Here is a 17,006-nt window from a genome sequence, read left to right as displayed (position 1 = left end):
ACCCCATTAATACCCACCTCATCAATACCCCAGCAATACCCACCTCATCAATATTCCACCAATATCCACCTCATCAATACCCCAATTAATACCCCATCAATACCCCCCATTATGCCCCAACCCCACCAGTACACCCCCAGCCCCGCCCTCTCTTGCCCCCCCACCCCGGGCCGGCTTCTGCCCCATGGCGGGCCGTGAACACGGAGCTGGCAGACGGCGCAGGCCGTGGGGCCCGGCGTGGTCCCCCTGCGGCCGCCGGCGCCCGTGTCCAGCCCCGGGCACCCCCGGGCACTCGGGTCCTGTGGTTGTGACAGTGTCACTGTGTCCCCCGAGGGCGCTTCCCAGGGGCTGCTGGAGCACACGGACGGTCTGGCAGGAACAGCCCCCTCGGGCCACCCCCCCGCTGCCCCGCCGACACCCACGCCCGCCCGGGCTCCCTTGGCACCGGCTCTGCCCGCCGGCCGCCCCTCTGCACACACAGCTGCCTTATTCGGATTTACTTGGGTTTTGGGGCCACACCTGGCGGTGCTCAGGGGTGCCTCCTGCTCTGCCTTCAGTGCTCACTCCTGGCTGCTCAGGGAACGCCACGGGATGCTGGGGATCGAACCCGCGCCTGCCCCGTGCCAGGGCGCGCCCTCCCTGCTGTGCCGTCGCCCCAGGGGTCGGCCGGGGTTGGCAGAGTTCGACTTCCACACGCAGAGCCGCAGACGCACCCCCGGGCAGAGGGTCCCCTCCCGGGGGAAGGGGCAGCCGGCAGCGGGGACCCCCTGGGCCCGCCCCCAGGAGGCGAGGGGGGCGTCCAGGTGTGCGGGGAGCGGCCCCCCCGCCCGCCGGAAGCCTCGGGAATCCTAGTCATTAATGACCCTTTTTATTCATGCAATCACGGAGTCTCTGCAATTATGTCAAAACCCGGAGGTGATGTTTCTGCCACAACATTTTGGGGGCACACGTGTCACGGCTTTGACAGAAGTGCCACGGTGGGCTGAGGCAGATGCGGAGGCAGGGGGGGCGGGGAGCGGCCCAGACTCTCCTTCCCACCGGGGCCCAGCCTGGGGCGCCTGAGCCCGCCCCCCCCCCCCCCGCAGGACCCGGCCCCGGCCGCCTCGCTGACCGCCTGGGGCGCCTGAAGCTGGGGGGCGCCCTGGGGCCCCCAGACAGCAGGGGAGGGCTGGGCGGCCCTGCTGGGAGACAGACCCCGGGCCCCAGCCAGACCCCGGCAGAGAGGCCCTCCGACGGGGGGCGGGGCGGAACCCTGGACCCCCGCAGGCACCGCACGGAGGGGGGAAGTGCTGACTGACCAGGCGGCCAGCAGCCAGCCCTCACGGAGCCTCCGCAGGGAGAGGGACGGAAACAGAGAGACAGAGACAGAGAGACAGAGACAGACAGACAGACAGACACACACACACACACACACACACACACACACACACACACACACACACAGAGACCCTGGGCGTCAAGGTGAAACCCACTGCAGATATTTAGGCAGGAATTGTCTCACGTAGAAAAAGATGAGATTCAAGGGGTGGAAAATAAGATGCAAATATTGATGCCAAAGACAGAAATGAATGTCCAGTGGCTCCTGAGAGCCAGTTTCCCTCCCTCCTTCCTCCTTCCTTCCTTCCTTCCTTCCTTCCTTCCTTCCTTCCTTCCTTCCTTCCTTCCTTCCTTCCTTCCTTCCTTCCTTCCTCCCTCCCTCCCTTCCTCATTCTTCCTTCCTTCCTTCCTTCCTTCCTTCCTTCCTTCCTTCCTTCCTTCCTTCCTTCCTTCCTTTCCACCTTCCTTCCTTCCCTCCCTTCTTCCTCCCTCCTCCCTCCTCCCTCCCTCCCTCCCCCCTCCCTCTCTCCCAGTCTGTCTAACTTAGCCTCAGTCCCCTCCTGCCCCCCGGGGTCAGCGGCTGACAGAGGCCGTGTCTCCGTGACCCCGAGACCGCGGCCAGCCGTGTCATTAGCCGGAGAGATGAGTGAATGCGTGACATGGAAACTGCACCGCTGGGGGCCCGGCCCGGCCCGGCGCGGCCGTCAGCGGGAGGCGGCTGGACTCAAATGCGGACCGGGTGCGGGGGGGGACCCGCGTTCCGCGCTCTGGCCTCTGTCGCCGGAGTGGCCCTAAGTGACCAGGCCCGGGGCTCTGTGGACCCTCCGGGCACCGACTCCGGGTGGACAGTCCGCGTGGGTCCACTCTCAGGGTCCTGAGCCCGGGACCCCCGGGGCCACCGCTGGGGGGTGCTCGGGCGCCAGAAGTAGGGAGGGGGCGGGACTGACCTCTGCCCCCGCCGCCCCGGGCAGCCCCCCCAAACCACCCCTCTGGTCTCGCCTTGTCGGGGCATCGGGGACCAGCGAAGGTTTCCCTGGGCCGTGGACACAGGGTGTGGACACAGAGCATGGCACACGGCCGCCGTGGGGAGCGGCTCCCCCTGCACCTCACCCCTATACCCCGCCCCCCCGGGCCCATCTGGAATAATGTTCTCCCACCGTGGGTGTCTCCGTGGGTGGGTGAGACCCGATTCTCCTGGGATCAAGGCCTCGGTTTCCCTGACCCGCCCCCCGTGGCGGACTCATCCCTGCAGCCCAGGCGGGAAGCGAACCCCAGAGGGTGTCTCCACGGAGGGTCCCCAGGTGGGGGAAGGGGTGCAGGCAGGGCGGGCGGCTCCGACACCTCCCTCCTCTCCCCTTCCTCTGCTCCTGGTCTGGGCGGTCCACGGGCCCCACACCCGTGACACGGACCCCACGCCGTGGAGCCAACGTCACAACAGCTCAGACTATGTTTTTGCTTTTCGAGTCCCACCCGGTGATGCTCAGGGCTGACTCCTGGTTCTGTGCTCAGGAATCACTCCTGGCAGTGCTCGGGGGACCCTATGGGATGCTGGGAATCGAACCCGGGTCGGCCGCATGCAAGGCCAACGCCCTCCCGGCTGTGCTGTCGATCCAGCCCAGAACTCTGTGGTCTTAATGACCCCCCCCCCATTAATCTGAACACGCCTTTGCCACGGGCGTCTGATACTCCGCCCCAGTCCACCCCCACTTGCTGCCGTCTTCGACCACCCCAAGGGCTAACGGAAGCTCTAGGAGCAGCTCCAGAAGCTTTTCGAACCCTGTCCTCTCCCCCACGGGGGGCCTGCGGGTCTGGCCTGCAGGGGGGGCAGAGCTGTGTCGGGGTCTCTGCCCGCCGGGACCCCAGCTGGCTTCTCCCTCCCTCGTGCTCCCACCCCGGGGACTCGCGTCCGGGTCGCTGTGTTGGGGCATTTGCACGTGCCTCAGTTTCCCTGTGAGGCACCCCCAAGGCGGCGGTGGGCAGGGGCATGGCAGCCGGAGCCCTTCCCTTGGGCCGGCCGCCCTCGGGGTCAGGGTTGGAGAAGCCGCTCCTGTGTCTACACCCTCATCTACACCCCCAACCACACAGTGCGTGCTGTACCCCTGGGAAGGGGGCGGAGTCTCCATCCGCCTCCGGGCTCCTTCTTAGCGAGCCCCCCCCCACCCAGAGGCAGCCCCCCGACTGTCCTCCCTCCAAAAAGCAAACCCCCCACCAGCCCCCCCACAAACCGCCCCTCCCCCAAGCAACAACCCGGGGCTCCTCCAGGCGTCACTGGCTGATAAATCACGGGCCAGGACGCGGCCGGTGCAGTGGGGTCAGGGCTGTCAGCGGGTGCGGGGAGGGGCGGGGGGTGACGCAGGATCAGGCGGGAGGCGGGATGAGTTATGGGGCGGAGGGGAGAGGGGGAGCCTCTCGGGAGGCGGGCGCGGGCTTGGGTGCGCGCCAGGGTTTTAAGTTGATTGCTGGCACCCCTCTCATGCCACCCCCATGCCAAGGGCGACGCTGGCCCTGCCTCCCTGTCAGCGGGTGAAATATGGGTCCGGGCAGCCCCCCACCCCGCCCGCAGGGAGCGGGAGCTGTGACTCAGGCCCCCAGGACCCTAGCCCCAAACCCTGCACGAGGATCTGTGCTCAGGGCTGGCTCCCAGCTCAGTGCTCAGGGCTGACTCCTGGCTCTGTGCTCAGGGCCGACTCCCGGCTCTGTGCTCAGGGCTGACTCCCAGCTCAGTTCTCAGGGCTGACTCCCAGCTCTGTGCTCAGGGCTCACTCCCGGCTCTGTGCTCAGGGCTCACTCCCGGCTCAGTTCTCAGGGATGACTCCCAGTTCTGTGCTCAGGGCTGACTCCCAGCTCTGTGCTCAGGGCTCACTTCTGGCACTGTGCTCAGGGCTGACTCCCGACTCTGTGCTCAGGTCTGGCTCCCAGCTCTGTGCTCAGGGATGATTCCGGCTCTGTGCTCAGGGCTGACTCCCGGCTCTGTGCTCAGGGCTGACTCTGGCTCTGTGCTCAGGGCTGACTCCCGGCTCTGTGCTCAGGGCTGACTCTGGCTCTGTGCTCAGGGCTGACTCCCGGCTCTGTGCTAAGGGCTCATTCCCGGCTCTGTGCTCAGGGCTGACTCCTGGCTCTGTGCTCAGGGCTCATTCCCGGCTCTGTGCTCAGGGCTCATTCCCGGCTCTGTGCTCAGGGCTGACTCCTGGCAGGGCTTGGGGGATCCTGTGGGGTGCCGGGGATCAAATCCCGTGCAAGGCCAACATCCTCCTGGCTGGACTATCACGAGGGCCCCAGCCCGGTCTCGGGGGGGTTGAGCTGGTCAGCCCCTGAGTGTCCTGGCGGTCAGGGCAGGGCGGCCGGAGAGCGGAGATGGAGGAAGAGACGGGTCGGAGCCCCTCGAGCTCCTGGGAAGGGGCAGGGCCAGGCGCGTGCAGATAAGCCCTGCCGGGGCCCAGGCACAGGGTGGGGGTGGGGGCGGGGGGAGGAAGACTCTCAGCGTGGACGGTCCAGCGCCCAGTGGCCTCCAGGAGCAACTGAGGGCCCCCCAGCATCCTTTGCTCTCTAGCGGCCGGCACTTTCCGGAGCCCGGCCCAGCGACCGAGCGTCCCCGGGCGAGGTCGTCCCCGCCAGCGTCTCTGCAGGGAGGCGGCCCCGGGTCCACGCTCTTTTTTTTTTTTTTCTTTTTGGGTCCCACCCGGCGTTGCTCAGGCTGACTCCCGGCTCTGCACTCAGGAATCACTCCTGGCGGTGCTCGGGGGGCCCTATGGGATGCCGGGGCTCGAACCCGGGTCAGCCGCGTGCAAGGCAGACAGACGCCCTCCCCGCCGTGCTATCGCTCCAGCCCTGGGTCCTTGCTCCTAACCGGGCTAAAGCTTCCGGGTCTCCCAGTGACCGGCAAGGCCTCCCCCGCCGGGCCCACAAGCTCTCGGGGGCCTGACTCTGGGGGTCCCAGGTGGGTCAGGGGCTGCTTCCTCCGCCCTCTGCAGGATGCTGCCAGCCAGATGGGGAGACCCCTGGGGTCCTGGCAGCACCGGCCCCTTTAGGACTGCCGGGGGGACACGTCAGCCCCCAGCCACGGCACCCTTGGTCCCGCAGGACAAGGTGGCCCACCCACTGTGACCCAAACAGCCCCCCCCCGCCCTGCTCCTCGACTCATGCCATGTGTGTGCTGGGAGGTGGTGGGGAGTTGAGCACATTTGGGGGACCCCCAGGGGTGGGGGTTTGGTGCCAGGGACGCCCCCTGGTGGTGGTGAGGTCTTGGGGCGGGGATGGGTCTGTCTCCAGGGTCACACCCAGGGCCGCAAGGACAGACTCACCAGGAGTGATTCCTGAGCACAGAGCCAGGAGTCAGCCCTGAGCATCGCCGGGTGGGACCCAAAAGCCAAAATAAATAAATAAATAAATAGGCAAAGAAAAAGATTGAGAAGCATCCCTGCAGAAGTCGGGCCTCCAGGGCCGAGAAAAAGCACAAAAATTAAGGCTTTCAGGGCCGGAGCGATAGCACAGCGGGGAGGGCGTTGGCCTTACATGTGGCCGACCCAGGTTCGATCCTCGGCATCCCATAGAGTCCCCTGAGCACTGCCAGGAGGGAATCCCTGAGTGCAGAGCTGGGAGTCAGCCCTGAGCATCACCGGATGTGACCCAAAAGCCAAGACAAACACAAAGACAAAGAGAAGGACTCTGGGCCTATCACAGGGTGAAGTGACCCAGCCAAGGCCTCACAAGCACGTCCAGAACACGCAGCCCAAGGTCCTGGGGGCCGGGGCCACGCCGCCCACCACGGCCGAGACGGGGGGCACGGGGGGCTCGTCTGCAGCTCGGGGCTGGGCTCGGGTTCCCACTTTAGACTGTGGGCGAGTCGTGTGTCCACACGGACGACGAGGTTCCTTGTGCCCTGCCCGGGGGAGACAGTTCCCGGGGGAGGGGCCGGGGGCCACAGCAAGAGCAAATTCCCGCAGGGAGAACAAGCCTTTCCCGAGAGCTGCGGGGGCACGTCGGGGGGTGCGGGAGGCCGGAAGGGCCCGGCCCGGCCCGCAGGGACAGCCAGGAGCCACGGACATCACTCAGGTGGGCACTGGCCACGGGGCAGCCGGGTCGAAGGTCCCTCAGGGTCCAGCACTGAGCCCGAGGAGCTCCCTGGGGCGGCAGGACGGGGACGCTGCAGCCGCGGCTGGGCTGGAGGCAGCTGAGGGGGGTCCTGGGGCCTTCTCCCAAACCCTGGGGCACCCCCCGTTCTTGCTGACGCCCCCCAGGTCCGTGGTCCCGTGGCTGTGCTGTGTCTGAGTCTGAGGCAGCGTCTCGGTTCCCGGGTGCGGCCGGGAATTCTCTCTCCCTCCCACCCCGGCTCACGCGCGGGGAGGGGGCCACGGCCCGGGGATGATGGAGGCAGAGACCCTCGCCCCCGCCCCCGTGGCCTCAGTTTCCCCCCTCGTCCCCTCGCTTCGGGGTCTGCACCCGACCCCCTTCCGCTTCCGGCCCCCGTGCTCTGGGATTCCATCCCGTTCCTCCTGGCCTGTGTCCCACCCCGATAGGTGATCTGTGATTCCCAGGCCCAGGGCCGGGAAAGACGAGCAGATCCTCCTGCTGCGGCCAGACTAAACACTCTGGAGAGGACGTCAAGCCCCTTTTCTGCCTGGTCGTTCTTGTCATCAGATTAAACTGGGGGGAGTTTCTTTGGTCACTGGGGGGGGAACAACGTGATTTTTCTTTCCTTCTCCCGAAGGGAACATTTCTCACGTGTTCTCCTGCATTTCTTCTGTTGTTTCCTTCCGAGTCTTTTTATGTTTTTCACTTTGACCACGCCTGGAGGTGCGTGGGTGGGGACGGACTCAGCTCCCAGTGCTTAGGGGAGCGTGTGGTGCTGGGGACCAGACCGGGGTATCCTGCTGGGCCCTCAGAGCTGGGCCCTGACCCTCCCTCCAAAGCTGGTTTCTTGGGGCTCGAGCGATAGCACAGTGGGGAGGGTGTTTGCCTTGCATGGGGCTGACCCGGGTTCGATTCCCAGCATCCTATAGGGTCTCCCAAGCACCACCAGGAGTCATTCCTGAGTGCAGAGCCAGGAGGAACCCCTGTGCATCGCCGGGTAGGACCCAAGAACGCAAAAAAAAAAAAAAAAAAAAGCTGGTTTCTTATTTATTCAGTTTCATTTGGGGCTGGGGGCCACAGCCAGCTGTACAGGGCTGACTCCTGCATCTGTGCTCAGGCATCACTCCTGGAGAGACGGGGAAGACCCTATGGGGTGCCGGGGATCAAACCTGGGTTGGCTGCATGCAAGGCAATTGTGCTACCCACTGCACCATCTTTCCGGCCCCTGCGCCTTTCCTTGACCTCCTTGTGGTTGATATGCTCAGTTCCCTTTCCGCGTCCCCTCCGCCCCCAGCTGGGTCCTCTGCTTCTCCAGACGCCACTTTGGACAGAGATACCGAAGCCTCGTCCGGCCTGCCCAGGTGCTCGCTCTGAGTGCTCCCGTCCAGACACCCCGTCCTCTCCCTCTGTACCCCACAAGGAGGGACACGCCGACACCCACGGTGCTCTGGCTTCTCCACGCGGGCCAGGATCAAGCGTGTGCCCCGTCCACAGTCACGCCGGGAAGTTGGCAAGACACGGCGAGGCGCCTTCCTGGGGGCGGGGAGGTATGGTGGGGGGGGGGTGAGGCCCCAGAGGGGCTCCCGGGGTCCCGCGTGGCAGAGGCGGCAGACGCAGGACGGGACAGACGGGATCCCACCTCAGACTCGGACAAGTAAGCAGAGACGCCCCCGACGTCGCTCGGAGAAGGCGAACGCCCCGTGCCTGACAGAGCCCTCCTGGCACCGCCTTCGGGGGGCGGGCGCGGGGGGGGCGGGGGGGGCAGGCCGGAGGGGCTGGCTGGGAAAATCGGAGACAGTGGTGGAGGGAAGGTGACAGCCGGGGTGGGACTGGGGCTGGAATGTGGGATGCCTGGAACGAATCATCACGGACAAGTCTGCAAACCACAGAGCTCTGCGTGTGTTTGTGTGTGTGTGTGTGTGTGTGTGTGTGTGTGTGTGTCGGGGGCGGGAGAGCCAGGGGAAAGAAAGCACTCACCGACAAACCCCAAATAGCCCCCCCCAAAAAAAAACAGGTGGGAGGAGAGAGGGGCCGGAGTGACAGGGCAGCAGGGAGGGCGTTGGCCCTGCACACAGCCGCTCCCGATTCGATCCCCGGCACCTCAGAGGGTCCCCGAGCCCGCCAGAAGCAACCCCTGAGTTCAGAGTCAGCCCCGAGCACCGCCGGGGGTGACCCAAACCTCCCGTCCCCCGCAAAGATGAAAGTTCTGGTGTTTATTCTGCTGGGGGTCTCCATGCCTCCGCCCTTATGATTTCTTTTTTTTTTCTTTTTTTTCTTTTTTGGGTCCCACCCGGCGATGCTCAGGGCTGACTCCCGGCTCTGCACTCAGGCATCACTCCTGGCGGTGCTAGGGGGACCCTAAGGGATGCCGGGGATCGAACCCGGGTGGCCGCATGCCAGTGCTCTCACTCCAGCCCTGTGGGCCCCCGTGATTTGCCGTTGACGCTGTGACTCTGCAGACAGGTCTGAGCACTGAGGGCTCTTCCTCCGCTTCTCTCCTGGGCGACTCGCCCCACCCTGGTCTCCTGACCATCCTGTCCGAGCCCGTCAGTGGCCGCTCACCTCCCCTCGTCACTCCCCTCCGAGCAGCACCGCCTGGACCCCTGCTGTCCCCCACACACGAGCGCCTCCGTGTCCCCCCGGGCTCAGGAATAGACCCCCGAGCCGGGCCAGTCGCCCCCAAGTCCAGCCCGAAACTCCCGGAAGCCCAGGCAGACGGGCCCAGGGCCAGCTCGGGCTTCGGGAGGGCAGGAGGGTGCGGCCGAGGGGTCCCTGTCATCCCTTCAGACGGTGCCTGACCCGGCTCTGCCCGGTCTGCCAACGAGGCGGACATGCTGAGATTTAACAATCGGTGACGCCCCGGGGTGGGCTTCGACCCGAGGTGCACGGGGAAGGGGGCCTGCGGTTGCGGGGGCAACGTCCTGAGGCAATCCCCCCACCGGAAATGGGACCGGGGGGAGACGGGGCAGCTCGGATGGGGGCTGACAGCCTGTGCCCAAGCGGGGGGCCGGAGCGATAGCCCAGCAGGGAGGGCGCTGGCCTGGCACATGGCTGACCCGGGTTCGATCCCCGGCATCCCAGAGGGTCCCCCGAGCCCTGCCAGGAGTGAGCCCTGAGCAGTTGAGGGGCCCGGGACGGGGACCCTCTCGGGGGCTCCATCCAGCCTCGCCTCTTCTGAGCAAGCGCCAGCGGCCACGCAGTTCGCCGGGGGTCCGGCGGTGGCCGGGGAAGCCAGGAAGGGGGGCAGGGTCTCCAGGCCCACGCGCGGGCTCAGGCTACAGCCGGCAGCCCTGGCTCTGACCTTTACCCCCCTCCCCTGCCCTGCGCCCCCACAGAGACCAAACCCCCCCTGGGGGTCTCGTCAGCCTCTGCCTTTGGGGCTTTTATTCCCGATGCCCCAGGGGCTTGTGTGGCCTCTGTCCAGCGGAAGGACAGGCTGGTCAGCTGGCGGCCAGGGGCCAGTGGCAGCTGCACAGACGGGCGGGTTCAGCGGGGGTTCGACTGTCCCTCGACTCGGACAGTCCAGCCCCCCCGCCCCCCGTGCCCCTGCTAGCGCCCAGCAGCCCCCATGCCCTTCCCTTCTCGGCCAGCACGGCCCTCCACACGGCCCGGACGGCGTCTCCTCCCCCAGGGCGTGTCTGCGGCTGAGTCTGCGCCGCCCCCCACCAGGTGCTTGAAGGGGTCTGAAACGGCCCCTGGCCTGCGGGTCCTTCGCCCTCCGCATTCCCCTCTGCGTCTCTGTCCGGCGGGTCGGGGGCCCCCTGGCTGGGCAGCGGAGAAAGGACATGCAGATCCATCCGATGAATGGGCGCATTCGTCTTTTTAGGGTCTCTGGACACGGGGCCCGGGGCTCAGGGGCCCTTCCTGCCGCTGAGGGCCCCGTCAGGCATGCGGGGACGCAGGGACACCCCTGCGTGCACACACACACACACACACGCACATGCACACGCACACATGCACACAGACCCACACACGCACATGCACACGTGCACACAGACACACACACACGCACATGCACACGCGCACACAGACACACACGCACATGCACACACACACGTGCACAAAGACCCACCCACACACATGCACACGTGCACACAGACACACACATGCACACGCACACGCGCACGCAGACACATACACACGCACATGCACACGCGCACACAGACACACACGCACATGCACACGCACACGTGCACACAGACACACACGCACATGCACATGTGCACACAGACACACACGCACACAGACACACACACGCACATGCACACGAACACGTGCACACAGACACGCACACGCACACGTGCACACAGACACATACACACGCACATGCACACGCGCACACAGACACACACGCACATGCACACGCACACGTGCACACAGACACACACGCACATGCACACAGACACACACACCCGCACATGCACACGTGCACACAGACACACACACCCGCACATGCACACGCGCGCCCACACAGACACACACACGCACATGCACACGCACACATGCACACAGACACACACATGCACATGCACACACGTGTGCGCACACAGACACACACACGCACATGCACACGCGCGCGCCCACACAGACACACACGCACACACACACCCCAGTGCGTCTTGGACAGGCCTTGCTCGGCCCCGGGCCGTGCGGGGCTCATGGCAAAAGGGGAAATAAAAGGGATCTCTTTGGGCTATACATCTCTCACCAAGTCGATGGTTATAGATCAGAAGGATAAAATCGCAGTTAATGGGCTATGAGACGGATATTTTCAACATTAAGCGTAAAAAAGTAACATATGGTTTGTCAGCCCAAAGAGGCTGAATAAATTAACTAAGTTTAATGACCATTGGATTATCTATGGATTATATATCTATGGGCTATAGGGAGACAGCCAGGGAGCAGGAGTGGGGCGGGGGGGGGGGGCGGCCGGTGGACGGCTCGCTCTGAGACGGCGCGGCTGCTCACAGCGCAGGCTCGGGGCACGCCACGGACCCATTGTACTGTGCTCAGGAACGGTCATTATGAAAGCTGCCGTTTCCATTTCTAGGCAGTATAGATGCAATAAGCACCATTTTGAGAAAATACAGACGTGCACACACTCATGCACTTTTTGCACACACAAACACACACACACATGCACACGCACACATGCACGCAAACATACATATCTATACACATGCACACACATGCGCACACACACGCACACACTCGCACACACAAACACGCACGCACACACACAAATGCACACACGTACACACACGCACACACATGTGCACACATACACAGCTACACACATACACACGTGCACACACTCACACACATGCACACACAAACACACGTACACACATGCACACACATGTGCACACACACATGTACACACATGCACACACAAATGCAGACATACATATGCATGCAGACATATGCACACACATACATACCACATGTACACGTGCACACACATGATGCAGACATGTGTACACACATGCACACACTGTACACACGCGTGCGCACAATGGTCCTATTAAAAATAACGGTGTCGTGCTTCTTAAAGGACCCGCTGATGTGCCTCAGAACTGACTCCCACCTAAGCTGGGCAGGAATGAACAGAAGAGTCATTTCTTCAGTTTCCCAGTGACGGAGCTGGCGGCGGTGTGGCCCAGAGCTGCGGCTCCTTCGGCTCTGCCCGTGCCCTTCAGTCCATCTGAGGTCACTGGGGGACCCTGTGCCACGGGGCCATGGCACCGCCAAGGACACAAGACCACCCCCCTGCCCCGGGCTCTGGCTGGAAAGACTCGGCCGACAGTCGCGCCCACCCCCAGGGGGCTCCGGCAGGCCGGAGACGGTTGTTCGGGCAGCCACGGGCCGTGGCTGCGTGGCTCCACGACCAAGAGCTCCGAGAGCATCCAGCCGCCTGCGGGGAACCAGGAGGGGCCAGGGACCGTCTCGAGGGGCCTGTCCTGGGTGACACAGGGCCTGCCCCCCCCCCCGCACACACCCCCTCGCTGACGCGGAACCAGAGAGCCTGGGCCAGTGGCCCCGGTCAGGGCCCCTAGCACTGGGGCTGTCCCTCTGCGCCCCCCCCCCCATGCAGCTGGGGACCCCCGTGCCCACGCCGGCCCAGGCCCGCGATTTCCCCACGGGCGTTGCTGGTGGCGGGGCGGGAGCCTGCCTCCCCCGCAGCCGGGACACGGGCTCGTCCCCGATACCCCAAACCCATGGGCCTGGGAGGGGTGGCCGAGGTGGGCCGTGACCCCCAGACCGTCACAGTTGGGCCCGACACAGCGTTTCCGGGGGGACGCCTGTAACCGGGGGGAAAGGCCAGCAAGGGACATGGCCCCGCTGGGTCCCACACTGCCCGCTGGCCCAGGCCACCCCAGGGAGCCGGCCCATCCCTCAGCCCTGGGTCCCGGCTGGCGCTGGCGGGGGTCCGGGCGGGGGGTCTGGGCACGGCTGCCCGCGACACAGAGCTGACGGTGAGCCACAGAGGAAGCGCCTCGCGGATACACGCGTCGCGGTTATACGGCCAATACTCGCCCTCGGGACCCCGTGAAAGTGACCAGGTTTATGTCCCGGCCACAAAGTCCCGTCTTGGGGGAGCGCGGACCTGGCATGGTGACAGCCGGCTTTCACTGGAGAGACAGGGGCTGGGCCCTCGCCGGCGGGGCTGGGGGGCACAGCCCAGGGGCCACGGGGTGACGGGGCGGGCACGCGCCGGCCCAGCTGCGGCTCACCTGGGCGAGCTCTGGAGGGAGCACAGACACCCTCGGGGAGGGCATGGGATGTGTGTGTGGGTGTATGTGTGTGTGTGTGTGTGTGTGTGTGTCCATGTTTGGGCCACACCCAGCAATGCTCAGGGCTGACTCCTGGCTCAGTGCTCAGGGCTGACTCCCGGCTCAGTGCTCAGGGCTGACTCCCGGCTCTGTTCCCAGGGCTGACTCCCGGCTCTGTGCTCAGGGCTGACTCCCAACTCTGTGCTCAGGGATGACTCCCGGCTCTGTTCCCAGGGCTGACTCCCGGTTCTGTGCTCAGGGCTGACTCCCAACTCTGCTCAGGGCTGACTCCTGGCTCTGTGCTCAGGGCTGACTCCCGGCTCTGTTCCCAGGGCTGACTCCCGACTCTGTGCTCAGGGATGACTCCCAGCTCTGTGCTCGGGGCTGACCCCTGGCTCTGTGCTCGGGCCTGACTCCTGGCGGGTTCAGGGATGGGACCCAGCTGTGCTGAAGCTCGGTTCCTTGGCCACTCTCGTACCCTCTGGGCTGGAGTTTCTTCCAGGTCCTGGAATGGTCTAGACAGCGGAGAGGGCGCTGGCCTTGCACACAGCCAGCCCGGGTTCGATCCCTGGCATCCCATAGGGTCCCTGGGCCCCACCAGGAGTCACGCCTGAGTGCAGAGTCAGCCCCGAGCACCACCAGGTGTGGCCCCAGACCAGGAATCACACAGAGTCGCTTCTCCACCGGGACCAGAAACCCACGAGGGCCTGGGACACTTCGGGGGCCACAGGTAGGGATTAAGGGGCTAAGGGGGCCGGGCACAGGGGTGAGAAAGACGGAGAAACTGGTCCCGGTGGCACTGCTGGCGCGTCTCTGGAAGGTGCAAGCGGGGCCTCAGCCCCTCGGTGTGCTCTCTCTGCGTCTGTGAGAGTGTGTGCCTCAGTGTGTGTCTGTGAGTGTGTGTCTCTGTGTGTCTGTGTGCCTCAGTGTGTGTCTGTGTGTCTGCGTGAGTGTGTCTGTGTGTGTCAGTGTGCGTCTGTGTGAGAGTATGTCTGTGTATGTCTGCGTGAGTGTGTGTGCATCTGTGTGTGTCTGCGTGAGTGTGTCTGTGTGCATCTGTGTGTGTGAGAATGTGTGTCTGTGTGTCTATATGAGCATGAGTCTGTGGGTGAGTGTGTCTATGTGTGTCTATATGTCTCTGTGTCTGTGAGCATGTTTGTATGTCCACGTGTATACCTTTATGCGTGTGTGCCCATGTGTGCCTGTATGTGTCTGTGTGAGTCTGTGTGTGTATGTGTGTGTGTTTATGTGTGTGTATGTGAGTGTGAGTCCATGTGTGTGTTTATATGTCCATGTGTGTTTATATGTCTGTGTGTATGTGTTTATATGCCCATGTGTGCATGTTTATGTCAGTATGTGTACATGTGTGTTTATGTCACTGTGTGTATTTATATGCCTCTAAATGCATTTGTGTTTGTGTCAGTGTGTGTGTGCGTGTTTACATGTCAGTATATGTGTGTGTTTATATGTCAGCATGTGTGTGTGTTTATATGTCAGTGTGTGTGTGTTTATATATCAGTATGTGTGTATGGTGTTTATATGTTAGTGTGTGTGTGTGTGTGTGTGTGCGCGAGTGTGTGAGTCTCGGAGCGGCCCCACCGGCAGTGGATGATTTAAGAGCGGCGGCTCTGTGGGGAGGCCCCGGGGCCCGGCCGGCCCCTTCCATCTCGCCGCGGCCCCTCTAAAAGCTTCACGAGTTGACTCAGCAGCCGTGCCGGGAAGATCCATTGACCCTGAGCTGCGCTGAGTGATGGGAGTGCTCCCTTTACTGTCCAGCCGATAAGGACGCGTCGGCCGGGCAAGGCCTCGGCCGGGACGCATTACGGGGCCTCCCGGGGGCTGCGGGGCCCGAGGCGGGGCGGACCCCTCCCGGGGTGTCCCCCGCCCGGCCACGCCAGGGCTGGCTCCGAGACGCCGCGTGTCGCCCGGGAGAAGAGTTGGGGTCCCGTGCCCCCGACTCCTCGGCAGACACCCCCCAACACACAGACCCCGTGTCAGAGCCACGGAAGGACGCGCCCGTCACCAGGGCCAGGAGTGGGAGACGGGGACCTTCCACAGCAGCCCAGTCGCCCCCGAGACGTGCTCTGAGGGGAACACGGGGCCTCAATGTCCACGAGAACATGATATGGGTGGGTGGGGTTGGCAGGGGTCCACCTCAGCTGGCTGGGGGCAGGGAAGGGGGGAGGGAAGAGGGGGAGAGAGGGGGGGGAGAAAGGGAGGGAGAGAGAGAAGAAAGAAGGGGATAAAGGAGGGGGCTGGAGTGATAGCACAGCGGGTAGGGCGTTTGCCTTGCACGCGGCCGACCCGGGTTCGATTCCCAGCATCCCATATGGTCCCCTGAGCACCGCCAGGGGTAATTCCTGAGTGCAGAGCCAGGAGTGACCCTTGTGCATCGCCAGGTGTGACCCAAAAAGCAAAAAAAAAAAAAAAAAAAAAGAAGGGGATAAAGGAGAGGGAAAGAGAGGGAAGAGGGAGAGAGAGAGGGAGGGAGGGAGGGAGGAAGAGAGAGAGAGAGAGGGAGGAAGGGAGGGAGAGAGGGAGAGGAAGGGGGAGGGAGAGGGAGGGAGGGAGAAAGGGAGAGTGAGGGAGGGAGAGGGGGAGGGAGAGGGAGGGAAGGGGAGGGGGAGAGGGAGGGGAGAGGGAGGTTGGGCAGAAGCACAGGCCAGGCACAACCCCCTGAGAGACCCCGTAAGCTCTCCCTGGTGCCAGCACCCCAGGGGCGGTGGGTCTGTGCAGGACACCCTGGACCAGGCAGGAGCACCCACAGGCAACCCCCCACCCTCTGCCCCTGCCGACCCACAGTGCTCCCTCCCCCTCCTTCCTCATCGTCCTCATCGTCTTTTTTCATTTGGTTCTGCTCGGGGGGCCTCGCCCGGCAGTGCTCGGGGCTGACTCCCGACTCTGTGCTCGGGGCTGACTCCCGACTCTGTGCTCGGGGCTGACTCCCGCCTCTGTGCTCGGGGCCTATTCCCGCAGGCTCAGGGCACCCTACGGGCTGCAGGGCCAGCGTCCTCCCCGCTGGATGGTGTCTCTGCCCCCCTCGTCCTCCCGGCAGGAAGCTGGTCTCCTTCGCTCTCTGTCTCCTCCCAGATTCTTTTTTTTCCTTTTTGGGTCACACCCGGCGATGCTGTGGGACCCAATGGGATGCTGGGGATCGAACCCGGGTCAGTCGCGTGCAAAGCAAACGCCCTCCCTGCGCTGCTATCGCTCCAGCCCCAACCTCCCAGATTCTTGCCAGCACGGGGGGCCGGGCAGGTGGGGCCGGTCTCCCGGCCGGGGTGGGGGCTGGGCAGGGGTGAAGCCCCACGCAGGCCAGACGGTGCATGTCTCGGGGGGTGTGGTGGTCGCTGAGCGGAGCTGGGGGTCACACACGCCCATGAGCAGGGGGCAGCACGGGGGTAGACTCTCCACCCTGGGTGACCCCGAGAGGGGAGGGGGCCACGGCCTCGCCCAGGACCACCTTCTCTCCCCTCTGCCTCCCCAAAGTCACGGCTGTCGCACTGGAGCACTCTCGTCCCGTTGCTCACTGATTGGCTCGAGCGGGCACCAGTCACGTCTCCATGGTGAGACTTGTTGTGACTGTGTTTGGCATCTCAAAGACGCCATGGTGAGCTTGCCAGGCTCTGCCGTGCGGGCGGGATCCTCTCGGGAGCTTGCCGGGCTCTCTGAGAGGGGCGGAGGAATCGAACCCAGGTCGGCCACGGGGCCCGACCACTGTCCTCCTGCCCCGGGAAGTTTCTCGGGGCCCGGCCCTGTGCGGGGCAGATGCCACCGGCTGGCGGCCGAGTGTCCCGTCCAGGCGGGCCGGCCCCCTTGCTCAAAGCGGCCAGGAGGAATTTTTTTCCC

This window comes from Sorex araneus, chromosome X (genome assembly GCF_027595985.1).
Source record: "Sorex araneus isolate mSorAra2 chromosome X, mSorAra2.pri, whole genome shotgun sequence".
Lineage (NCBI taxonomy): Eukaryota > Metazoa > Chordata > Mammalia > Eulipotyphla > Soricidae > Sorex > Sorex araneus.
The sequence above is the reverse complement of the archived record's forward strand: the minus strand, read 5'-3'. Positions refer to the sequence as shown.